This window comes from Camellia sinensis, chromosome 4 (genome assembly GCF_055761805.1).
Source record: "Camellia sinensis isolate YWXY chromosome 4, ASM5576180v1, whole genome shotgun sequence".
NCBI lineage: Eukaryota > Viridiplantae > Streptophyta > Magnoliopsida > Ericales > Theaceae > Camellia > Camellia sinensis.
The window spans coordinates 18,535,021-18,559,028 of NC_138964.1; the positions used below are offsets into that span (position 1 = coordinate 18,535,021).

The window sequence follows — 24,008 nt, forward strand, 5'->3', positions numbered from 1 at the left end:
AATGATGCGCCGAGCCTCAGTGCATGCAATACGAATGAATGGATGCAAGCATAAGATATACTAATTGAAACATGTCCCTAATTTAACCATCAAAAGTGGGTAAATAAAAGGGAAAAACACGTGGGGTTGGATGACATACACATTATTACATTACGCTCTCACGAAGAAGAGTCCGAATGAATAAACTAGCTAACCGAGCTGAGCTAAGCTAATTAAGCTAATTATTACAAAACTTGAATAAATAGTTAAACTAATTAACTAATTATTACAACACTTGGAATAAATAATTAACTAACTATCTAAGCTAATTAATTAAGAATTTAACTAGGTTAAACTAATTAAATACTATAACATCAGCTAATTAGCTACAACTAATTAGGCTAATTAAATATTACAACACAATTCACTATGCTAATGAAGTAATTAAACGATCAAACACATTCGATATGAGCACCAAGAAAGATGGATGGAGGTTGCATCCACATCACCTGAAAGTTACTCTGTTTGCCCAGACTACCTCTGTTTCACTTTCAGCCACTGCCTCTATTTCTGCAAAATTGCACTGCTAGCCACACACCAAGGCTCGGCCGTGCATTATTGATGGCCGGCTGGGCTACAGAAGGCCGACCGTGCATTGATTTGGTGCAAAACTCTGTTTTTTTGCTCTGAGGTGAAATCAGTGCAGATAGAGCATTTTCGAGCTCTATTTGTCTTTCATTCCTTCGCTGTCATGGGAAAGCCTCAAGAGAAGGTTGAGATTGACTCCAAAACCATCAATGAGCAATATGATCACTTGATGATCTCGGATATCATTTTTGACCAAAAATCAATGAATGTAATGCAAATGGACCACCCCTCCCTTTTTGTCATAGAATGAACTCAAAAAAGGAAGTTAAGACGCTTCGAGGACATCAAAAACACCATGAAATGATGCTTGATGACCCTTGACACAAGAAACTTGGCATAACATCCAGCCAAGTTCAAGCTATTTAAGCTATTTTCTTTAAGTGTGTTGATTCAAGTTTTAAACCAATTGCTTTAGTCATTGCCATTCATTAGTCCATTTGTCCAAATGTGATGTTTAAGTCCTCTAAATAAGAAGTGATGTCAAACAAAAGGTCCTTCCAAGACATGAGAAGGAGACTACATCGTTGACGATGAATCTCCGAAGAGATTAAGCCATTAAATGTAGGTCTCCTTTACATGCATTGAACAACCTCAATCAGTTGAAACCATTCTCATGAATGAAAGATATGGAATGATTGATTGATTAACCAACTTAGGCTCCAAACATGGAAAATGAACAAAGAAAGCATAATAAACAAGAAGTATGGTAACTTAATGAGACTAATGGGACCACAAGTGTATCAAACAAGGCATGGACCAATTGAAAAAGCCTAGAAAATCTTAAAAATAGCCCTAAATACATGAAAATCAGAGGTAAAATATGCATGAAAACCGGTTGAAAAGTTAGACAATAAAGATGAGAATTAAGGCTAGTAAACAAGGATAAGGAGGGGTGGCTAACCCCTCCATTTTTGAAGCTTCAAAACATGGTTTTTAGCCTTTCAAAAACTCTGAAAATCAGTGTAAATATCAAAGGAAAAGGGTGAAAATGAGAAGGTTTGAGTTATAAGTAAAGGTGTAGAAATAGCAAGTTCTCTCTACTCGTTTGGTAACTCTTCAAACCCAACTCCAACACTTTAAACAAACTCAAAACCAACCAAAACAGCAAGAATAATGAAGTAAATGATAGAAATGAAGGGAAGAGAAGAGAAAACAAGCTTATACCTTTCAAGAAGTAAGCTTGTTCTTGGAGTTTCAAACTTAGCTTCAATGCACTCGCAAGCTTGAATTACACTTCCTCAACATCAACCAAGGCTTTAGGATGGTAAGACAAGGTTGTATATGATGTATATAGGTGGTGTAAGCAAGCTAGATTAGCTCAAAGATAACTTGCAATGGAAGAAGGAGGAGTGAAGGGCTCTCAAGGTACATATATCTCTTCTAGAATTTTGTTCAACCCTCAAAACAATCCCAGAGCTTCGGTTTTATAGAATTTGAGTTCAAAAGGTGATGAATATCTTCAAAAATTGACAGTTGGCGGCCTCCTACCCAGAATAGTGTTTATCGCAATCAAAGGCCAGCCGACCATTCATAGCTACGGCCGGCCATCACAGATGTGCGGCCGGGCCTTGATGGCCTCCCTTGTTTTTTTTGGTTCAAACTTAGCTTAGGGTGAGAAATGGTCCAAAAATGAAACCCAATGGTTCAAACAAGGTAAATGTTGAAGATGTAAGGTTATTTCGGAAGCCTGGTTGATTCTGAATCGCTGCAAATTCATAATTCAACTTTCATCATTGAGTGCATTGAACCAAGCGTTTGAGTCTTGCGGGCGGTAAAAAATGGAGTGTCTACAATGTCCGTCATCACCAAAGTTACCTCGGCTTGGGAACATAGGTACGAGAGTGAAATGTCATGAATTGACAGCCCCGCTCGCCCGATCAAAGATCGGCCTCTACTAATCATGATATGATTTTTATCAACATTATATTTTTTTGTTCTGGTTTATTAGGCTAGCATTACTAAGTGATGTGCACAAGCAAGTATAGACTAGTTTGCCCGAATTGGAACAATTCAATTTCTTGTTTGTTTTTCGAAAAAAGTTTGAATTTGCCACCTCAAGTAGGCTTAAAGTTTGCGAATTTGCCACTAAACAAAGTGGGCTTAAAGTTTGTGAATTTGCCACTTAACAAAATGGGCTTAAAACGTACATTAATTGAATCATTCCAATTCAAGCAACAAGCTTTCATCCACAGGCATTCAAACAGTTATCAATTAAGCATTTAGCCTCATTACAAGCATGCTAGACATGGCAATCACTCACATTCATGCAAGTAAGCTAAAGCACTAAAAACTCACCTAGTACTCCAAGCTAAGACAAAACAAAATAGTTAGAAAAAATGCATGATTCCTAGCTATACAAGATGACTAATGCAACACATGCGATATGCAATTAATAGGCTCGGCTACTAATTTGACATAGAGGCAATTTGATAACATGCAATTAAACACGTATTCAAAGAAAGTTTTTGAACTGACAATGCAGTTTGAATGATGCACCGAGCTTCGGTGCATGCAAGACAAGATGAATGTATGTAAGCATAAGATATGCTAATTGAAAATGTGATACTCCTAATCTAACCATCAAAAGCGGTTAAGTAAAAGGGAGAAAGACGTGGGGTTGGAAGACATGCACATTATTACATTACATTCTCACGAAAGACAGTCCGAATGAATAAACTAAGCCAACTAACAAATAAATAAAGCTAATTATTACAAAACTGAATAAATAGTTAAACTAATTAACTAATTATTACAACACTTGAATTAACTGACTAGTAAGCTAACTAATTAAATAACAACACAAGTGCAAGTAAGCTAAGTAATTAAGCTACTTTGCCACTGCTCTGCCTCGGGAAATGAAAGATATGCATGTGCATACTCGGATATCACCCGAAAAGACCTCTGTTTTGTTCTCAAAAGCCTTTGTTTGCAGAGTTGAACATTTCCAGAACCATTTTGCTCCACCTTATCAACATTCTGCTGAGATTTACATCAGTGGCCAACTGTCCACTGGCAAAGACTACCGGCCACCTACCAACCACTGATGCACTAGTTCATCATGTTGCAACAGAGGACAAACAGAGCAAAAAAAGGGTATTCTCAAGGGTTGTCTGCACAACTCACCCCCTCATTTTCATGAAAAAATCCAAGGAGTTGTGAACTTAAGCCACAAACTACCAACTCAAGCAATTTCATTGCATAATGGCTTGTGACTCAAGATGTGCAAGCTCAATAAATGCAACACAAGAGACACAATGACTATCACCCTATCATGCATGATCAGGGGCAATGGAGACCTAGGAAACTTGGCACATTTTATCACTTTGAGTATGAAATGTCCCAATTTTTCTTGTGTTCAATTAACGTCCGATGGAACACACAACACACAAGTTATTATCTTGTTAATTTTTAATCCTAAGATGTTAGTTACTCATTTTAACTTACCAACTATTCTTTAATCCAATTAAGTCCAAAAGGTGAATTAAAGTCCTCTAATGGAAAGAGGGCTCAAAACACAAGTTGCTTTGGGGCATAAAAGAAGCATCATACCGTTGGTAATGAACCCCTTAAGGGATTAAACCATTAAGTATGAAACCTCAATTTGACATTTAGGCAAACAAACGACTTGAAACCACTTTCAAAGCAAAATGAAAAGCCAAGAAAGGAGGAAGGTTGCAGAGATGATTAGTGCTGAAATTAAGTATGAAAAGCTCTAAAAACATACAATCAACTCAAACAATGGGTGTCTAATGGCCTAAAACACCAAACTTGTGAGGACTATTACACTACAAGCATGTAAAACAAGACTCAAATGCAATAACCAATCCAAAACAGAGTTAAAACAGCCTAAATCAGAGGCTAAAACACGTTGGAATTAAGCTATAACAAGCTAGAAAAATAACCTAAAGCATGGCACCAACTAGGCTAGCAAACAAGACACAAGGAGGGGAGGCTAACCCCTCCAAATTTTGACTTCAAAACATAATTTTTACCACTGAAAATACTCTAAAATTCAGTGTTCAAAAGCCCCCCCCCCCCAAAAAAAAAGGTTTGAAAGTGGGAAACAAAGTTGCAAAGGCTTTACAAACAAGGAATCAAGAAGGGTGAGCCACCCCCTTAACCTTAAATAGCCTAAAACACCAATTTCAGCCCATAAAAATAGAGTTTTTTACAGCACAAAAACTTCCCAAAAACAGTTTGAAAAGATATTAAAAAAAAAAAAAAAGTATTCAAAGCAAGCTAACAAAGCTAGTATTATACCTCTTGAAGAGAAGAGTGATTCTAGGCAACAATTCAATCCAAAACCAACTTTAAGAGCTCCAAGAAGGCTTCAAGAAACCTCAACTCAAACTTGATCAACTTTGGTTAAGGAAGTATGTGCAAAAGTGTAGTGTAAGTAGGCAAAAGTGTAGAGAATTTGTAGAAAGAGACAGAATTATAAAGAGAGAGAAAAGTTTTCAAGTTTAAAATTTTCTAACCTCCACACATGAGAGAGGGGGTCCCTATATATAGAAATTATGAAATCTATACAAGGAGATCCAGCCCTCCACGTGTGGACAGATGTATGCATCTGTGCAACCAATTGACACAACTGACATAAAATATCTGCAGAAAACACTGGCGGTCGGCCGGCCATCAGTGATGGCCGACAAGGCATCATTGATGCTCGGCAAGGCAGATCAATGGCCGGCAGACAAGAAATGATGGCCAGCAGCCTCCACGGATGGCCGACAGGCCACCAAAGATTGCAAGATGGAAAGACCAAGGCATGGTCCAAAAATGGGACAAAATAAATGCAAGGTTTGAAAGGTTCAAAGTTGTGGCGTTCTGTAGACGTCCCCGAACGCTCCGGGAGGGTGAGTCTCGTTCTGTTCATTTGGGGTCACTACAGCTCGGACTCTCAAATTTGTCACGGTTCTAAGTCTGAACCAAAGAGTCCAAATCCGACAAATCGTTTTGAGAAAAACAGATTTTTGAAAGAAGTGCCAAACATGGACTGCTTTGCCAGATACAGAGTCGCCACCTAAATATTTTATTTTGGGGAAATTTAGGAAACCTTGACTCGATGCCAAAGGCCACGTGCCCGTCATCACCAAAGTTGCCTCGGCTTGGGAACTTGGTATAATATTCCCAACTTTTCATCTAGAGCCAAACACACTCCTATGTTAAACTCCATTTAGGATATCTAAACCCAACTCCAAACTTGATGGTAGGTGTAACCAAACACCCCATTTCAACACAAAAAAAAATTAGAAGTGCAGATTTTTTTTTCTTCATTCTTCATTCTCTAACTTCTCTCTACTTTCTCTCTCATTTTCCTTTACTTTCTTGGAGGCCAAACACCACACCTTTGCTCCACCCTTACACCACCACCTTGACCCACCATCTCCACCACCTCCGGCCACCTTATCTCGCCGGAAAAAGGGTCCGGTCGGCACTCCTTGAATCCATCCAAAAATAATACAATAGAAGCACAAACTCTAGATTTTTCTTAATCTTTTGAAGAATCAAAGCATGAGATTTATTTTCTTGATGGATTAGAGGCTTGTACTTGGTAAGAATCTTTCTCTAAAAGTTTAGTTTAAGGTTTTACATATTTTGAGTTAGAGATGATGAAATTTTTGTGTTTTAGATCTATTATGATTTGGGGTTTGCTTGTTGAATTTTATACTCTCAATTAGTTTCCATGAATGTTTTACATGTTTAAAAAAAAAAAATGGTCAATTTGATGGTTGATTTGGAGATTTAGATTTTGGGTTAATCTAGGGTTTGAATGTGATGTAAAAAAATTGGGGATTTTGGTGTTAGGGAATTTATATGTTGAAATTGAGTTGATAAATGATGGATTGGGTATCTCTATGTTCTATGGAGGAATTTTATAAGTGATTGAAGAGATTTTACTTAAGTTGTTGAGTTTATACAAAAATGTTGATTTTTGACTTTTGTAGTAAATTGATGGTGGTATTGTGCATATAAATTGATTGGATATTTAAAAAGTTACTAACTCAAAGATGTTCAAAGGATGGGTGTTATGGAGATTGGATAAGTTATTTGTTTGGGTGATTTAAAGTTGGAGGAGTTCTTTAGCTTGCCATTCCTTAGCATAATTTTATTTAGGATCATTTTTGTAGATGTTGTAATTTTCATTGAAAGCTTTTCCTAATTTGAGATCCTATTTACTAATTGTTAGGATTGGAGGAAGGCATCTCTCCACCTCTTGGAAATTAATTTGTAGAGTTTCAAATCTACACTTTTGCTATTTTTGGAGGTGAGTATACTTACCATGGAAATTACCTTACCTCTATCTTTATTACAAAGTTTGAAAATAATTTTTGAATTAAAGGAAGTGAATGATACATTTCATCATGATATATGTATAAAAAGAAAATCTATAAATTTATTGAGGCCAAGGGTTGAGTTTTAATAAAGATATGATTTCATTTGTATAATGAAGCATTAATTTTTTTTATGAGAATTTATTTAAGTTGAGTCTTTCAAATTTTATGATGATGATGATTGAATGACAGTGAAATGTTATGTGAGGGTATTTATTTTATTGATCATATAACCGAATATAGCCTTTGGGGCCACAAGGGCCAAAATGCTTTGGGGTCCTGGGGACCGAAATGTTTTAAGGACCATAAGGGTCGTTGTATGTATAAGGGGTCTTGGGGACCGAAACATTGAAACAAGAATTGAAGTGCTACGATGACATGAGCTATGTTCCTATGGTTATGTTCTGGGTAACGGTACCGTCACCACCTAAGTCGCGAGGTAACGTGACCCTAAGGCTATGTAGTGGATTGTATGATGGACAGGAAATCTTAATGTATTGAAAAGTTATATTTTTGTTTACTTTCATTATCCAAATGTATGTTTTTTTTCTGCCTTATGAGATTCCTTGGAAAAATCTTGATAACGTTTTATGAAAATTGTATTTCATCATTTTTATTTTTATTTTGTATAAATTTAAGTCCAATTAAGCTCTTATGTTTAGTATCTTTATTTTGAACCTTATTGGTAGGAGCAAGTTTTATAACTCCATGGTATTGGTATACTCATTGGGCTTTAGCTCATTCTTTTAAATAATTTTTTTTTTCAGATTCATAGACTTTTGTGTGGCTCGCCTCAACTTGGAAGACTAGAATTTTTTTGAAGGATCACAGGTGGGCATCTTGTGGTTGAGGTTTTGCTTAGGGTCATTCTAGGATGTAAGCTTACTCTTTTTTTTTTATGAAGGAGGTTGATTGTAAAAATTGCTTATGAAGTTGGATGTATTGATGGATTCGTGATTAGTATGTATTATATTTTTTTTTGGGAGGAAATGCTTGGGAACTATCTTGTAGCATGATAATATTTTTTTGTCTTTGAATAGATCATCTCATATATGTTAGGCAATTGAAAGGTCTTATGCACTTTTGGTGATGTGGTGATGTGATGTAAGAATTATACAGGAATTTGTGGTGTAAAGGTGCTATAGCGTTTGAGGTGCACCCTCTTGGCAGGGTTTTGCCTTGCCAAGATTGGGTCGTTACACTTGGGTACGATTGGGGAAGGTCACTTCGTGAGCACCCCCGCTCGCCCGATCAAAGATCGGCCTCTACTAACCGTGATATCTATTTTTGAAAACTTTGTGTGTTCTTATTCCGGTTATTAGCCTAGGTTACTATGTGATGCACACAGCATATAAGTATAGACTGGGTCACCTGAATTGGAATAAAACATTTCATGCTTGTTTATTTGAAAGATGGTTTGCTACTCGCAAGTATGCTTAAAATGCAGATTTTGCCACCCTCGGGTGGGCTTAGAAAAGATGGTTTTGCCACTATCTAGTGGGCTTAAAATAAACATTTGATGAATTGTCCCAATCCAAACAACCCAACCTTCACCCACAGGCATTCAGGCAGTTATATCACATAAGCATATAGCCTCATGGTAAGCAATGCTATTCATGGCAGTCACTCACACGCATGCAAGGATGCTAAAGCATAAAACTCACCGAGTACTCCAAGCCAAAACAGAGACTTCATTAGAAATCATGCATGATCCTAAGTATACAGAAATGCCTAATGCAACACATGCAAAAAATGCAAACTGTAGCAGGCTCGGCTATTCTAAACATGGCATATGAAATGCTACAGCTAACATGTATTCAATTTGGAATTGAAAATACAATGCAGTTAGTATGATGCGCCGAGCCCGGTGCATGCAAAACAGATGAATGAATGCAGACATGCTATCATACTGTAAGCTAATTGAAATATGCCCTAATCTAACCATCGTAAGCGGATAAATAAAAGGGAGAAAGACGTGGGGTTGGAAGACATACAACACACTCACGCACACTTATTACAGTTATGCCCTCGCGCAGAGGGTCCGAATAAATAATACAGTCCCGAATAAAAGAATAATACAGTCCAAATGTTACAGTTCAAATAATATACAAATTCCTAATTAATTAACAAATTAACTAAGAAAGCTGTAAAACTGGCATGCAAGCCAGGGACTGCCTTGCTTCTGATGAATGATGTATGCTGCATGTCTGGGTTGCCTTGCGCGGAAATCCATTGGGATGCCCCAATTAGCCTCTGTTTGCACCTGGTCTTGAAATGCGTGCCAAGCCCCGAAAAGTTGCTGATTCTTCATTTTGCTGCAACAGAGAGCAGGAAAGGGGCATAGTAATGTATTTTCACAAATATATGCATGCCTCGATCCTCGTGCCATCAATCACGCATATCGAGGCATGATGGCCGAGGAGTCGAATTGCATAATTCAATATAGGATGAATGCACATGAAAACACAACAAGACCTAACTCCATCATGGATGATCCGGAGTGTTGGTGACTGGGGAATTGAGACACACTCTGTCACTCGGAGTACGAAATGCGCCTCGTTTCCCGTGCCCGGGCTAACTCCTATCCCAAGCACAATGCAACATGCATGACATGCATGAAATGCAACTAAGATACAATCCTAACATACACAATGTTATGGAATGGCATACACGCTATACGAGGTAATACACAACAGAGCATACACAATGCTATGGATGAAATGGCATACGCAATGCAATAATGGGCTTATACCAACATGAGAGAGCCTCAGCCACACTCACATAAGAGGCCATCAGATGAAAACAAGACAACTCGAAATGCGTGCACGCGGGCACGCAAACCGAGGACCGGCCCTCAGGCACCGAAATGCCACTCTAATGAGACATGGCAAAGACATGGAATATGATATGCAGATATGAAAAAATCAGTAACAAAATGAGGGGGGAAACAGCCCTGAAACAAGGCGAAATGACACCCGATGCATGGGATTTCTCCCGAAATGCGAAACTAGGTACATGAAATGGCTTACAGCTATACAAAGCATGCATAATTGGTACATGGAATGAAAAGACAGAAGCAAGGCAGCTCCAAAATAAGCACTTTTCCAGTTTATATCAAAGCCAAACAATGAACACAAACAGGGAAAAACTAGCATGCAAAAATGGGGATTAAAAGAGAGATAAAGAAGCAACTCACAGTTTCTGTCCCCAAACAGATTAGGGCCCTTCAACAAAGTTTAAGAGGGGCCCAAAACATGATCTTTTACAGTTTATGGCAAACCACAAAAACCAGCACAGGTATGGCTAAACTCTCATGCAAGAAATGAGCCAAAAGATGGACAAAGGAGCAAGTGGTAGATGCAAAGCCCAAACAGAGAAAGACTCTTCTACAACACTGAAGAGGGACCAAAAATAATGCATTTTACAGTTGATGGCTGGACCCAGAACAGCATGCATGCAAGCCAAAAATATCATACAAAATATGGCCAAAAAGAGGGATATAACACAAAGTATATAAATGATGCCTCAAACAGTGAAATATCCTCAATGAAACATGAAGAGGAGGCCAAAATAAGACCTTTTTTAGTTCTGAAAATCGCCCAAAAATAGAAGTAAAATAGGCTAACAAATCATGCAAAAATGAGAATTAAAAGAAAGATATAACACAAAGTATAGGAAGGGTGCATCAAACAGTGAAGGACCCTCAATGAAACATGAAGATAAGACCAAAATAAGACCTTTTTTAGTTCTGAAAATGGCCCAAAAACAGAAGCATCCGAGGCTAACAACTCATGCAAAAATGGGGACCAAAGAGAGATATAATGACAAGTAGCATATGGAGGTCCCAAACAGTGATGAGCCCTTCTTCAATGTTGAAGAGGGGCTCAAAATAAGCCTACTTACAGTTTACATCATGCTCCAAAACAAATCACACACAAGCTAGAAATATCATGCAAGAAAATGACATTCTAGAGGGATAATGAAGCAAGTGCAAGATGGGGGGCTCAAACAATGTTGAGCCCTTAAGAAAAAGTGAAAAAGAGCTCAAAAGAAGGCCACTTTCAGTTAGGGCCGGAGTTCAAAACAGCAAGCATGTATGGCTTACAAATGATACAAGAAATGGACCAAAAAAAGGGAAATGAAACTCACCCTTGAAGACAAGTCTTTAGCAACTCTTGGCTTGAGTTTGTAGCACCCTTAGGCCTTGGAGAACACCTTCAAACTTCTGGAATGGAGGATGGAAGGGTGGGGGTTGGTGGTGTAGAAGAAATGGTGGTAGAACTTAGGAATTTTTTTGCTTGAAAGAGATAGATGGGGGGAGATTTTTGTATGCAAGCTTGAAGATAATTTTTTCTAACCCCTAAGACCAATGCTGCCTGCTGGTTATATGGACCAAAAAGAGGGAGAAAAGGAGGGGAAAAGGTGGGGGAAAAGGAGGCAAGTTTTCCCCCAAAAAATATCCCCCGGATACAGATGTTTTTGGGGGAAAACAGCTATACAGCTGTAAAGTGCACAGTGTAAAGATTATGGCCGGCCCCTTTTTGGAGTTGCAGGTGGCCGGCCGGCTACCTCCCATGGCCGGCCGGCCAAGGGTCAAAAGGGTCAAGGTGATTTAGTGGCCGGCCACCACAAATTGCTGTCCTCCCATGTGTTCTCAACACAACCCTGTGGTTCAAAATTGGCAACTGTAAAACAAGAGGGACAACAAGCCATTTTTAAGGGGGGTTCAAAAGGGTCAGATGGAATTACTAGCCGGCCACCAACTTTTAGGGTCCTCCCATGTGTGTACATCACAAATATGTGGTTGAAAGTTCAAGAAAGTGGCTCAAGGTTGTTCAACATTAGCTCAGAAGTGAGAAAAACGGGCGTCGGAGGAATATAACTGGTTGCTGAAACAATTGCTGGCCTCCCACCCTTCTACGACCTTCCTGATGATAAAACAGAGGTACCTGCTAAAAATGAACGAAAACCGATGCAAAACGAATGCTCGGGGGTCAAAACGCGCAGTTTGGGGCCCCGAAAATGGGCTGTTAAGCACCGAAAGTGGCATTCGACCACGAAGTGGGTCTCTCAGACCTCAGTGTCCCTCAAAAGGGAGTAAATAGGAGGTATGCCAAAAATCAGAGCAAACGGAGGTGGTTAGGCGGTCCCGAACCGAGGCACACGGCCAACGGTCCCGAAAAACCAGAAACCGGACTCCGAAATGGGCAAAATGGCCTACGGCCACCAAATGTAGCCCACGGCCACTGAGAGATGGTCTACGGGACCTCTCCCTCCCCTCAGGAAAAGAAACAGAGAAAATCGAGTCTGGTTCGCAAACCGAGGCAAGGCACAGAAGAGGGATCAGAAGTCTAGAGGCAGGGCTCGCGGCCGCGACTCTGAGACTTCTGAATGAGCACGATATGCAACGTCACCGAGCACTCAATCGGTGATGTCTAAGTCTTAAGGTCGGTCAAAAATGGGGTGTCTATACGTTCCGCTGAGGACTTCGAGCACTCGGCGAGCAAACAGACTCATCATCAGGTGTACTTGCAAGGACATCTAAGTCGTAAGGGCCGTCAAAAATTGGATGTCTACAATATGCCCTAAAGGCTTACACCTTTCTAAGTCAAGGCTTTGGTACATTAAACTCCACTATCCTCCCAAGCTAAACCCTTGTGGAGGAATATCACCAATACCTGAAAAGTGGTTTTCTCCAAATAGGGTGAGCCAAAGTCCAATGAAAATAATCTAACACAATATATGAATCTTAATAAAGATATAAGGGTGAAATGCATATGCAATGCTCATGTCAAAATGGTTTACATTTCTTTCTCAAAATCATGCCATGCTCAATTTACTTCACAATTCTCAAATCATATTCTCTACTATTTGAAACAATAGGAAATTCTCAAACCGATACAACCTTTCAATGATAGTCTGCTAGAAATCGTCAAACGGCACCCATGTAAATGTAGCCTATACAAGGGCTACTTTGCCATTTTACGGATATTTCGTCTGTGGAAATCAGCACTCATGTATACGTGCGTTTTTCGAGACTTTCACCTTGGATACACAGGCTAACTTAATTTGGTGATTCACACCTCTTTCTAACATTCACCATTTTTTCTCAAAATCATATACATTTACAATGTATTAAATGAGCAACAAATGTTCAATGCATATAGATGAGAAATTAGTTTCAATTCACCTAATCCTCATGCAATTTCTACAACAATCATAACTATTCTCTACCGATACCCTAAAATAGATATTTCTAAACAAATATAAAACTCTAAAACAGATAATCTTTCTAAAATTTAAAATGCGAGCGATAATACATATCCAACTCCACCATCCACATTAATATTCAACCAATTTCACATTTCCAACATCAATTCCATTTATTTATACAAAGTAAATATTTGGGACATTTAGGGCAAAACTTATTTTCTTCCAAAATCCAACCCAAGGGTCGAAATCAACAATGTATTCACAACTCAACTGCATTCTCACTCCCACAATCATTTTCCGTATAATCATTTGAAAGCCCCTCTTTTGAATTAAAAATATTATTTATAAAAAATAAATAGCTAAGTTAAAAATCATAAAAGAGTGTAGAATGTCTCTACCTCGAAGTTAGAAGACCAAAGAGATATTGGAGAAACCACAAGGAAGTCGAAATCCAACTCTATTCAGATGAAAACAAAGCTCTAGGTGAGCTCTATCTTTTTAACAAAGGGAATAAGGTAGAGAAATGGGTAGATCTTGGTGTATTTGTAGAGAAAGAGTAAGTCCTAAAGAGAGAAGGTCTCAACTTTAGGGTTTCGAAATGTTTAGAGAGAGAGAAAGAGATGAAAAGGTGATGCAAAAAGTGACTTTTATGAACTGATATACGTACAGTCCGCTCGAGCGCAAGAAGTAACGCTCGAGCGTCTAGACACAAAAATCATTACCTCTCGAGCGCAGAAAGTGACACTCGAGTGTCAAGACACAATGAAAAAGGCGTCACTGCTCGAGCACAGGAAGTGACGCTCGAGCGTAAAATACACACTTCCAGTAGTTTTACAGACAGAAGACCATTACTCGAGCGTAAGAATGGGCGCTTAAGCGCATGACTGTTCGAGCATAGAAAACACCACTCGAGCGTAGAATACACTCTCCCAATATTTTTGCAGGCCTGCAAAAGTACTGAGAGTTCACAAAAGCCGCTCGAGCGCAGGAAGTGAAACTCAAGCGTAAGAGCAAAATTTTGGGCAATAAGGTTTTCGAGAAACAATATACTAACCTATTCCAAGCACAACCAACATATCCCAATAGCCAAACTCAATGAGGGAAAAGAGGAATAAGACAAGAACTACCATACAAAACCAAGAAATTCGAATCCAGAATATCACATGGGTCTGGTCTTAAACCAGAATCGTTATAATTTGTTACCGCTATAATTATATATAATAGCATAATATATAGGAATAATCTCTAAATATACTTTTTATTTTTTATTTTTTTATGTGATTAAAATAATCCATCTTGAAATAGCATATAGAGGAGTTAGGTGGCTTCTTTTATCCCCAAAAAACCCAATCTATTTTTTTTTATATACTTTTTAATTTTTTAAATTGAAATATCAGTTGTTTATGTCCATAAAATAAAATTGATAAACACATATTCAAAAGCTACATATTTTTTTTTTCTTTTTTTTAATAGGTAGGATATTTACAAATGAAAAATGTTTGATACCTCAAAAAACTTTTCATAATCCGACTTATAATAATGTGGTCATAAGTTTCAATTTTTATACAAATATGAAAAGAGAATTAATCAAATTATACATTTTAACCAACCATATACTCAAACTTTCACTATTTCATGATGTTATTTCACTATAATTCCAATTAAGAGAATCTTCAATCCTTAATATTTTTTTTATAAAATTATATTTGATAAAAATTTAAAAAGATGAAGCATTGGAAATTATTATTTTTTCCATCAAAAATGATGAAAAGAAAAAAAAAAAAAAGGGATAAGAATGAAAGTTCTTTTAAAAAATGATAAAAATTTAATGAAAAAGTTAAAGTAATTCATATCAAATCAAATTTTTTATTCAAATTTAAAATCAAATTAGATAAAAAAAATTTAAAAGAAAATATTGTAACTTAAATTATTAGATTAATAACAGAAATATCACATCAATTATTGTTAAATATCACTTACTTCACATTTAATAATAAAATTGTATATTTGTTTGTTTTCATTATAACTTCTAAATTTGTTTATTTTCATATAAGAAGAGGTATGTCATAACTCATGTAACCTCATTTAAATAGGTTTAATTTATTCTTCTTTTTTTGTTACAAATTATCAAAATTGCACTAAATAAATTTATATATATTTTTAAATTTTTTTTTAAACTAATAATTTAAAAAGTTATAAACATAAAAATTAATTTATAAATTTCATAGATACCACAAGACGAAAGATTAAATAACTTCAAGATAATTATAGTAATTTTTTTTTAATTTATAAAGTCTTATACATAACACAAATTACCACTAATATTTTACACATAAAAACACACAACATTGTTCACACACCATGAGAGTAACGAAGTAGACACCCAAATAGACACCAAAAAACAACACAGAAGGTTGAAAACAATTACAACAGTTGCAGTGTCATCATAAAATTCAAATTAGTGGTTGATGCGTCTGACCGTGATTTGGTTCACACTCTGAAGAAACACTTCCCAAGGTTCCGACTTCCACCGGTATTCGGTTGCATCATCGTCATATTTTGAGTACGTTATGACTGGAACAGTGGTAACCCCTCCAATGGTTACCACTTGTCCTCCTACCATTTCAAGCAAGTGTATTTCAAGTAGCAGAAAGTTCTGAAATTTGTTCAAATTAATCTCCTTCAGCTTGTACCACCTTTTTTTCGCATGTTTATAAAACACCATTACTTTGTTTCCTTCTCTTTGTGTAGGCCTTTGCAAGTCAGCTAGACGTATTAAACGTCTCCGACCCTCCCTATCAGGTTCTTCCATGGTCTACGGCCTGTAGCAAATTATATATATATATATATATATATATTTATCAAAAGTGAAACAAAATGGTTTAGACCTCTAAAAGTGTAGCTCTAAATGAGCATTAATTTGTCTTTTTCTTCTTCTTGCTTTGTCTTTTACTTATTTTTTAATTTTTTTTAAAAAAAACAGTGAAATGCCACCTCAGTAGAGCTGCTTTTAGAGCAGCTCTACTAGTGCTCCGTAGCACTGCTTAAAGTGAAATGGTGTATTTATCAAAAGTGTAAAGCTACTCTAGCCCAAAAATTAAACCTACTTTTTTAATCTAATAGTGTGACAATATATTAAAATATCTAAGTTAATTATTTTTCTCATGTCATTTTCAATCATCAATCAATAATCTCATTTATATATTATTAGGTTTAGAAAGCGAAGCTTATGTATAGACTTTGAAATATTTCACGAACTCAAAGCTAGGAAATATACAGATACATTTATACATTCTGGTCAATATACAGATTCATCAAGACATGATTAGAAGACTGGAAAATATAAAGCAACAAAGAAACGCTAAACCTTAAAAATAAAATAAAATAAAAAACAAGAAAAGAGTACAGACATACCTAGATTTTTTAAATTTAATATATCAAGAAAAGAGTATTCATCAAGAACTCAAATATACCTAGATTTTTAACTGATTGATGAAGATGGAGATGAGTGAGTGCTGGGGCGAAGCAAGGATTACAATATTGGGGGGTCAAAAGTCAAGTATAAAGTAGGTCTAAGCGGTCAGATCAAGTTTAATTTAAACAATTAAAATTAACAAATCATTAAAACTAAGCTAAAAATAATTACAAAAATATATTTCATAAACTTCAATTTCAGTGATTTAATACTAGAAAAACGTAAATGAGAAGTAATATTACATACTTTATACAATACATGAAAGGTAATGAATTACATATCACACCATGTACACAAAATTTTAAAATTGTCATGTACGAATTAATGAAAGATGAAAAAATTGGGATTTTTTTCTTAGGAAATAAAACAAGCAAAACTATGGTAAATACTCTTAAAAATACATACCATATGTCCTTTCAAAACTGCATTATAATAATTAGCAACAAAATCACAATAGTTAATAACATTTTTTACCATAACAATATGTAATATTTTAATATTAAAAAATAATCATAATAGTTTATTATACAATCTTAATAATTTGTAAATAAAACTTTTTTTGTGGTGCATCCATTCGTAACATAATTATCATAATTTGTATTAATATTACAAAAATTCATAATTATTCTACAAAATATAATATATAAGTAAAAAAAAAAAAAGTTTGGGATGGCTACATGTACATGTAAGTAAGCAACACATCACACATATCCTAACAATCCTAAAAACTCATAATTATTCTACAATATATATATATATAAGTAAAAAAAAAAAAAAAAGGTTTGGGATGGCTACATGTACATGTAAGTAAGCAACACATGTATCACAGAAATCACACATATCCTAACAATCCTAAAAACTCATAATTATTCTACAAAATATAAGTAAAAAAAAAAGATTGGGATGGCAATATGGAAGTAAGCAACACATGTATCAAATAAATCACCCATATCCTAAATCCTAGCAAACTCCACCCCTGAGTGGGTGAGGAGTCTCCAGAGAACTCAATGAGAGTGTCTGCTGCGGAGTCTCTAGAGAACTCAATGAGAGTGTGGGCTGAGGAGTCTCCAGAGAACTCAATGAGAGTGTTGACTTCCACACTCTCGTCAATTACAAAACTCCTTTGCATACATAAACACAGACATATATGTATACAAGACTCGATTATAGATATCAATAACTTATAAATATTTAATCAATGTTCATAAAAAAAAAAAAGAAGCATTGTTTCATGTGAGAGAGAAACAGAGAGAAAAATATACATACGAGAGAGTGAAAGATAGGTGAAAGAATAATACCTCCAATTCAACTCTTCTCAGATGTCGGAAAAGATTAGAGCCACGAATGAGAGAGAGAGAGACAGATGATACTTATAAATGATAATTTTTGACTTTTTATTTGCATATGAATAGTGTTGAACCTTGTTTTATTGTCGACTTCATTTGATGTTTTTGATGACGACCAAAAACTCAAGTGCGCCCCATCAGGCCAATAAAAGATGTTAGATGAATGTAGGCACAATCAGGCCAATAAAAGATTTAGATGAATGTGGGCCCATCGCGCCAAAAAAAAAATTGGAATTATTTAAGATGACTTAAATAAGTATATTTTTTATCTTTTTATGAAAAAATGTATAAAAAAATAAAGAAGTGATGTGATAAAAAAAAATAATAATAAAAAGATGAATTATTTTACAATTACTAAACTTGGCCTTAGAGGAATGTGATGTGGCCTCGTCTAGAAAGGACACCTGTGCCGTTGTGCCCTTAGCACAGGCGGCACTGTTGAGCGATCTTATGAGTTTATTTCGGAATTGGATTTAATAATTTGAATTATTTATATTTTAAAATATATCGACTAAATATATTTGTAAAAAATTAAATTAATCAGATATCGTTAATTCTTTCATCTATTTATATTTGTATTTATTTTAATATTTTAAATCACAATATTATTTATTTTTGAAAATACAAATGTGAGTGGATGAAATAATTAACGATATCCGATTAACTTAATTTTTTACAAATATATTTTACTCAATATATTTTAAAATATAAACGCTTCAAATTATTAAAATAGGCATCAAAATAAATCCATAAGATCATATATATGAGTGCCGGCACAGCAGCATTCCAAAGAATGGAATGGACACGTGTCAAGTGATTATAGGGCCTACAAGAAGCTTATCTACATACAAAATTAGATTGAGCTAATGTAACACGCACTAGTAGATTATATTTATTTTTACATTAATGAATAATTTATTTTTAAAATTGCACTTACTATTTAATATATTTTTAATTATTTTTTATAATTAACAAATGTGATCTAATTATGTGATTATTATTATTCAAATAATATAATTTTTTTTATAAATAATTTTCTCAATAAACCCTACTATATAAACAATTTAAATTAGGAAAAATTACAATATTGTGCATATTTTCAAATAAATTTCAGATTAATGGTAAGACTTATCAAATTTAAGAATTCAAATTATACATTTTTCTATCACTATGTAATTTTTTTTTTGTCTTACAAGTGATTCGCATTTTTCCTTTTAAATTATCAAGTGAGCCATGAGAGCCCAAAAGCACCTCGAGTTGAATCATCTTCCCTTATTAAAAAGCGGTAATTGCACTTCGAGTTGAATCATCTCCCTTTAATATTGTTAGACAAACGGAGTTAACAGAAAAAAAAACAAAAAACAAAATACCCTAATCATTCATTTTTCTGTTATATATCATGATATTGAGACCATCTAGACCAGTAATAAAAATATAATGACAAAAGTGTTTTACCAAAAAAGTGGAGGTAGGGAAAAGTGGAATGTAAATAAAATTATAGAGATCATCGGTTTAATAAATAAATTACATTGATAGTGTTTGAAGTTTTTTTTTTTAAAAAAAAAAAAAAAAAAATTACATTAGTCCTTTTAATTTTGCACGTTTAAAATGTTAACTGCACAAATAGAGGGATCATATTATAACAAAATTACTAGTGTAAATTTTAAATTATTTAAATAGAAATTACAAATACTAAAGTGATATTTCCCTTAAATTACAGAAACTAATGTATAATTTAATTTCTTTTTATTTTTCTTTGCTTTTCGGCCAATATATTTAGGCCTTTTCTATTAAAGTTACTTCAGTGTTTTTGGGTTGTCAGAACCAATTTCTTGTCGTTGAACTCGTCTAAGTTTTGGACCCCCCTTGCGTCAAGTGCATCCACTCCATTTCAGGGATACAAAAGATTCTGTATTATTTGAATTTTTCTTTCCTCCCACTTGATGTAATTTAAAATTTGTCTTTTAAGGAATTATTTAGTGCAATTTATATAGATTATTGGGACAACTACAACAAAAGAAATAAAAAAAAAAAATTACAGGGTTTGAGCATTTTAACAAAATAAATCTTAAATTTTCAATTTTGTCAATTAAAATCCTAATCTTTTGATTTGTTTCAATCTAAACCATTCATCTATATTTATTAAGTAAAATTAACTACAAAAAATGTATTTTAAGTATTAAACTCAATGTAAGTATACATAAATTATCTTAAATATCTTTTTTATTTATTTATTGAGTTTAATGACTAAAATATCATTTTAGTTGATTTTACTTAATAAAAATAGGGCAAAAAGTTTAGATTGAAAACAAATGAAGAATTTAGGATTTAAATTGATAAAATTAAAAGTTTAGGATTTATTTTGATATAAGGGTCAAACTTTGGACTTTTTTGTAATTGTCCCTAGATTATTTATATTTATTTTTTAATTTTACTTTGAGAGTCTGTTTCAAATTGGGCTTGTGTCACAACCTAAACCTGGCTCTTATTTTGGAGTTGAAGAACATTTTACAGCACATACATGGTGCTTGGTATTGCACTTTGAGTTGTTCTCCATACTTAACACGGAAACTGATCATACAACATTCACAAGAGGCGGGGCCTGCTGTGAGACACACACACTATGTGACTCACACCATTGTGAGTGTTCTGTGATCCATTATGTGATGTGTTTCCATTCGTGCAAGAACTACTTGGAGAAAAATGGTAGTCTTTACTATATGAGTCAAGATTTGTATGGTTCTCACTTAAACAACTAGACCTGATTATCATGCATGGTTATGTGGTGTTGATTTCAATTTAGGAAAATGCTTCGGACCCCCAGTGGGGTGCTAGGGGTCGGCTGTGATTGGCCCAAAAAAATTGTTTTTCTTTATTTTTTTGTTTTTTTTTTTTTTTTCAGCCAATGAGAGGTTGACACGTCACTGGGGGTGCCACTGGGGGTCACCCCCACTGGGGGGTCGGAAGCATTGTTGTTTAATTTATTATGCTGTTTGATTATGGCATATTGGCTATGATTTATTATGGTAGCTTTGGTTACCCTCAAAATGGTATTCAATTATGACACAATTGATATTAATTACCATTCAAATTTATTTTTTAGATCCAATGGTTGCAATTGGGGTTACACATGGTGTGTATTTTTATTTTATTTTATTTTTGATATTGTTAAGTTTTTAAGAAAAAATTAGTGAAATGTCCAATACATAGAGGCCATGTTTGATTCCACAAGATTAATAAAGAGGTATTAATAATCCTATCAAATAAGTGTAGTATTCACAATCTCACCCCTACCCCATTACTAATAATCTTACAAATTTGTTGGATTAATTATCCATTGGATTAATAATCCTAAAACAAAATGTCAAAACAAACATAGGATAATTGGGCCCATGGATTAATAATCCTAATCCCATACTCTAATCCTTCCAATCAAACATGCTCAGAATGTTTTGGGACGGAGGTCGAAGGGTGACATTTCATGATTGGTAAGTCTAAATAGGTAGTGACAATGACAATTTTTGACATTTTTACTCTTTTTATTATTATTATTTATGTTTGTGTCAAAAAAATTTAAAATCCCATAATTTAAGTTCTACAAATTTATTTTTAACAAAATTAATATATATGGATTTGTCTTTTCGAGATCTTTTAAATAAGATTAATATTGAATGAATTAAAAATAAAAAAAGTAAATAGATTAATTTTTTGATTAATCAAAACAACAAAACAACATTTTTTGGAAAAGTAAGTACTTGAAACCACCTTCACTCAAAAAAATGAGAAACACTATGGAAAACAGCCCATCTAGGGTGTGTTTCATATGCAAGTTATGTCATTTGTGAGTTTGATTATCACAAATGATATAATTTAATACTATCACGACCCAAACCCGCCCTTATAGGCTTAGCGTCGTAACCGACCAGTATTCATCAGATTACCAAAGGCCTTTGACTTGATTAACAAAATATAACAGGCTAGCAGAAGGAAATATAGAAAATATATAGTCCATAGAGCTGTGTTGACATATATGAGACAAAAATTTCAAACTTTATATCATAGGCGTGACGTCATAATTACAGTAATTCATGTCACATATATTATAGATAGAACAAAAAAGGGACCTAGTCCGTTATACAGATAGACAAAAGAAAAAAACATCTTTAGCAAAGTTCACAAAACTTGACATCTCAAAAGAGAACCTCTCCGAGAGGTATGGTGGTTGGCTGACCCAAAACTCCAACCAGTAGCTTAGGCCTAGTCACGCGTTTACTTACCTACATACATAATATAAATAGTGAGCGGAAGCCTAGGGAATAATAACATAGTAAATATTTTAATGAATGATGTCCAGAACAGATCTCATAGCAAATCAAAATCATAATCATGTTCATATTAGAGCTAGAGTCAAATCATGTATGGTACATCCATTAGCATTAACATATCTCTTTGGTCAAGCATATCAAGTTCCATAAAGGAACCTCCGGTACCGAGTAACATATCTCATCCATGGGCTACGGTATTGTTTCCCCCGAGCGAGAGCCTTACGGGCATAAGCCATAGTATTATGTCCCCTGGGCAAGGGCCTCTGCTAAGGATACCACAAATACATTTCAAAGATATGGATCACCATTCATGGACTCACGAAATAGCCTTTTGTATCATTCAAAGATAGTTCATATCATATAATATCATAATGTTTAGAAAGTATTTCATATCAAACATAGCTTTACTAAGTTATTACTCACTCATAGTTTCACAGATAGCTTTGGTAGGAAACTAATGGATCAACAGCTCATGGCACGTGACCTACACAAACATAACAGATACATATACTGAAACACATGCTTGGATCGTACTTAACTTATTTTAAACAATCCCTCAAAAGTCTAACCTTAATTTCTAACCCATCCACATTTTCACTACCCTCTCCATCGACAACCACTAGTCACTGTCACCGGTGGCCAAACTTCCATCTCTAGCGACCTGAGCTTCCATCTTCGGCGACTTTGCCATCACCGGTGACTAACCTCCAGCCTGGTGACTCTTTTTTCCAACGACGACATTTCCTCCTCCCCTATCGACAACACACCCTACCATTGTGACCCATCTCTACCACCATCATGACCTAGTTTCTTCACCCACCCTGCCATCGCAACTCAGCTTCGCCCCATTGTGAACAACACCACTACAACTCAGTTTTGCTCTTTCGTCGCCCCATTATGAACAACTCCACCGTCTCATCTCGAACAGTCTTGTCCCAACGGTGACATTTCCCCTTCACCTAGCGGCAGCACACCCTACCATCGTGACCCAGCCTTACCACGATCATGACCTAGTTTTTCCCTCTATCCCGTCATCGCAACTTAGCTTTGTCCGATTGTGAACAACACCACTACAATTCAACTTTGCCCTTTCATCGCTCTATTATAAACAACACCACTGCCTTGTCCCAAACAACCTTGCTACCCATCTTCGCTATCATGACCCAACCCCTCTGCCCTCCTTTTCACTTCTGATAGAGCACGAGAGAGAGAGAGAGAGAGAGAACCTAGATTTGAAGGAAGGGAAAAAAGAAAAAAAAAAGAAGAAAAAGAAGAGGAGAAGGGGAAGAGGGGTCGTAGTGGTTGGTTGTTGGAGTGTGGTTGCCGTTGTGGAAGAGATTGAGAGGTTGGTTGCTGGAGGCGACGATAGTGGTGTCAGAGTGATGCTGGAGGTGGTGATTGAAAATGGGGTAAGGTTTGGGTGTGAGAAGATAAATGGCAAATTTGGTATTATCAAGTGTAAAAGAAGAAAATAAATTTTCAAATTATTAGAAATGATGTAAAGAGAAAATAAGTGTAAGGAGTCCATTAGTGTAGGTAGAATTAGGGGTGGGCATTGGCTTGCCCATTCGGCCCGACTTTATTTTTTAAGGGTTTGAAAGGTTGTTTTAGATCATAATAGGGTTGTATTGGGCCAACAGTTTTAGCCTGATATATTAATAGGCTGAGTTTGAGATTTATATTTTTA

At 35.3% G+C, this 24,008-nt stretch overlaps 1 long non-coding RNA gene across 2 annotated transcripts; it reads left to right on the plus strand.

Annotated features, from left to right (window-relative positions):
* Nucleotides 1-6,191: 6,191 nt before the first annotated feature.
* Nucleotides 6,192-8,166, plus strand: LOC145824509 (uncharacterized). 2 transcript variants are annotated; one of them, XR_014366094.1, is made up of 3 exons: nucleotides 6,206-6,895; nucleotides 7,730-8,032; nucleotides 8,099-8,166. It is a non-coding gene; the product is annotated as an uncharacterized LOC145824509 (long non-coding RNA). The 2 variants fall into 2 exon arrangements; XR_014366093.1 differs by lacking the exon at nucleotides 8,099-8,166 and having other exon boundaries at nucleotides 6,192-6,895; nucleotides 7,730-8,025.
* Nucleotides 8,167-24,008: the final 15,842 nt, after the last annotated feature.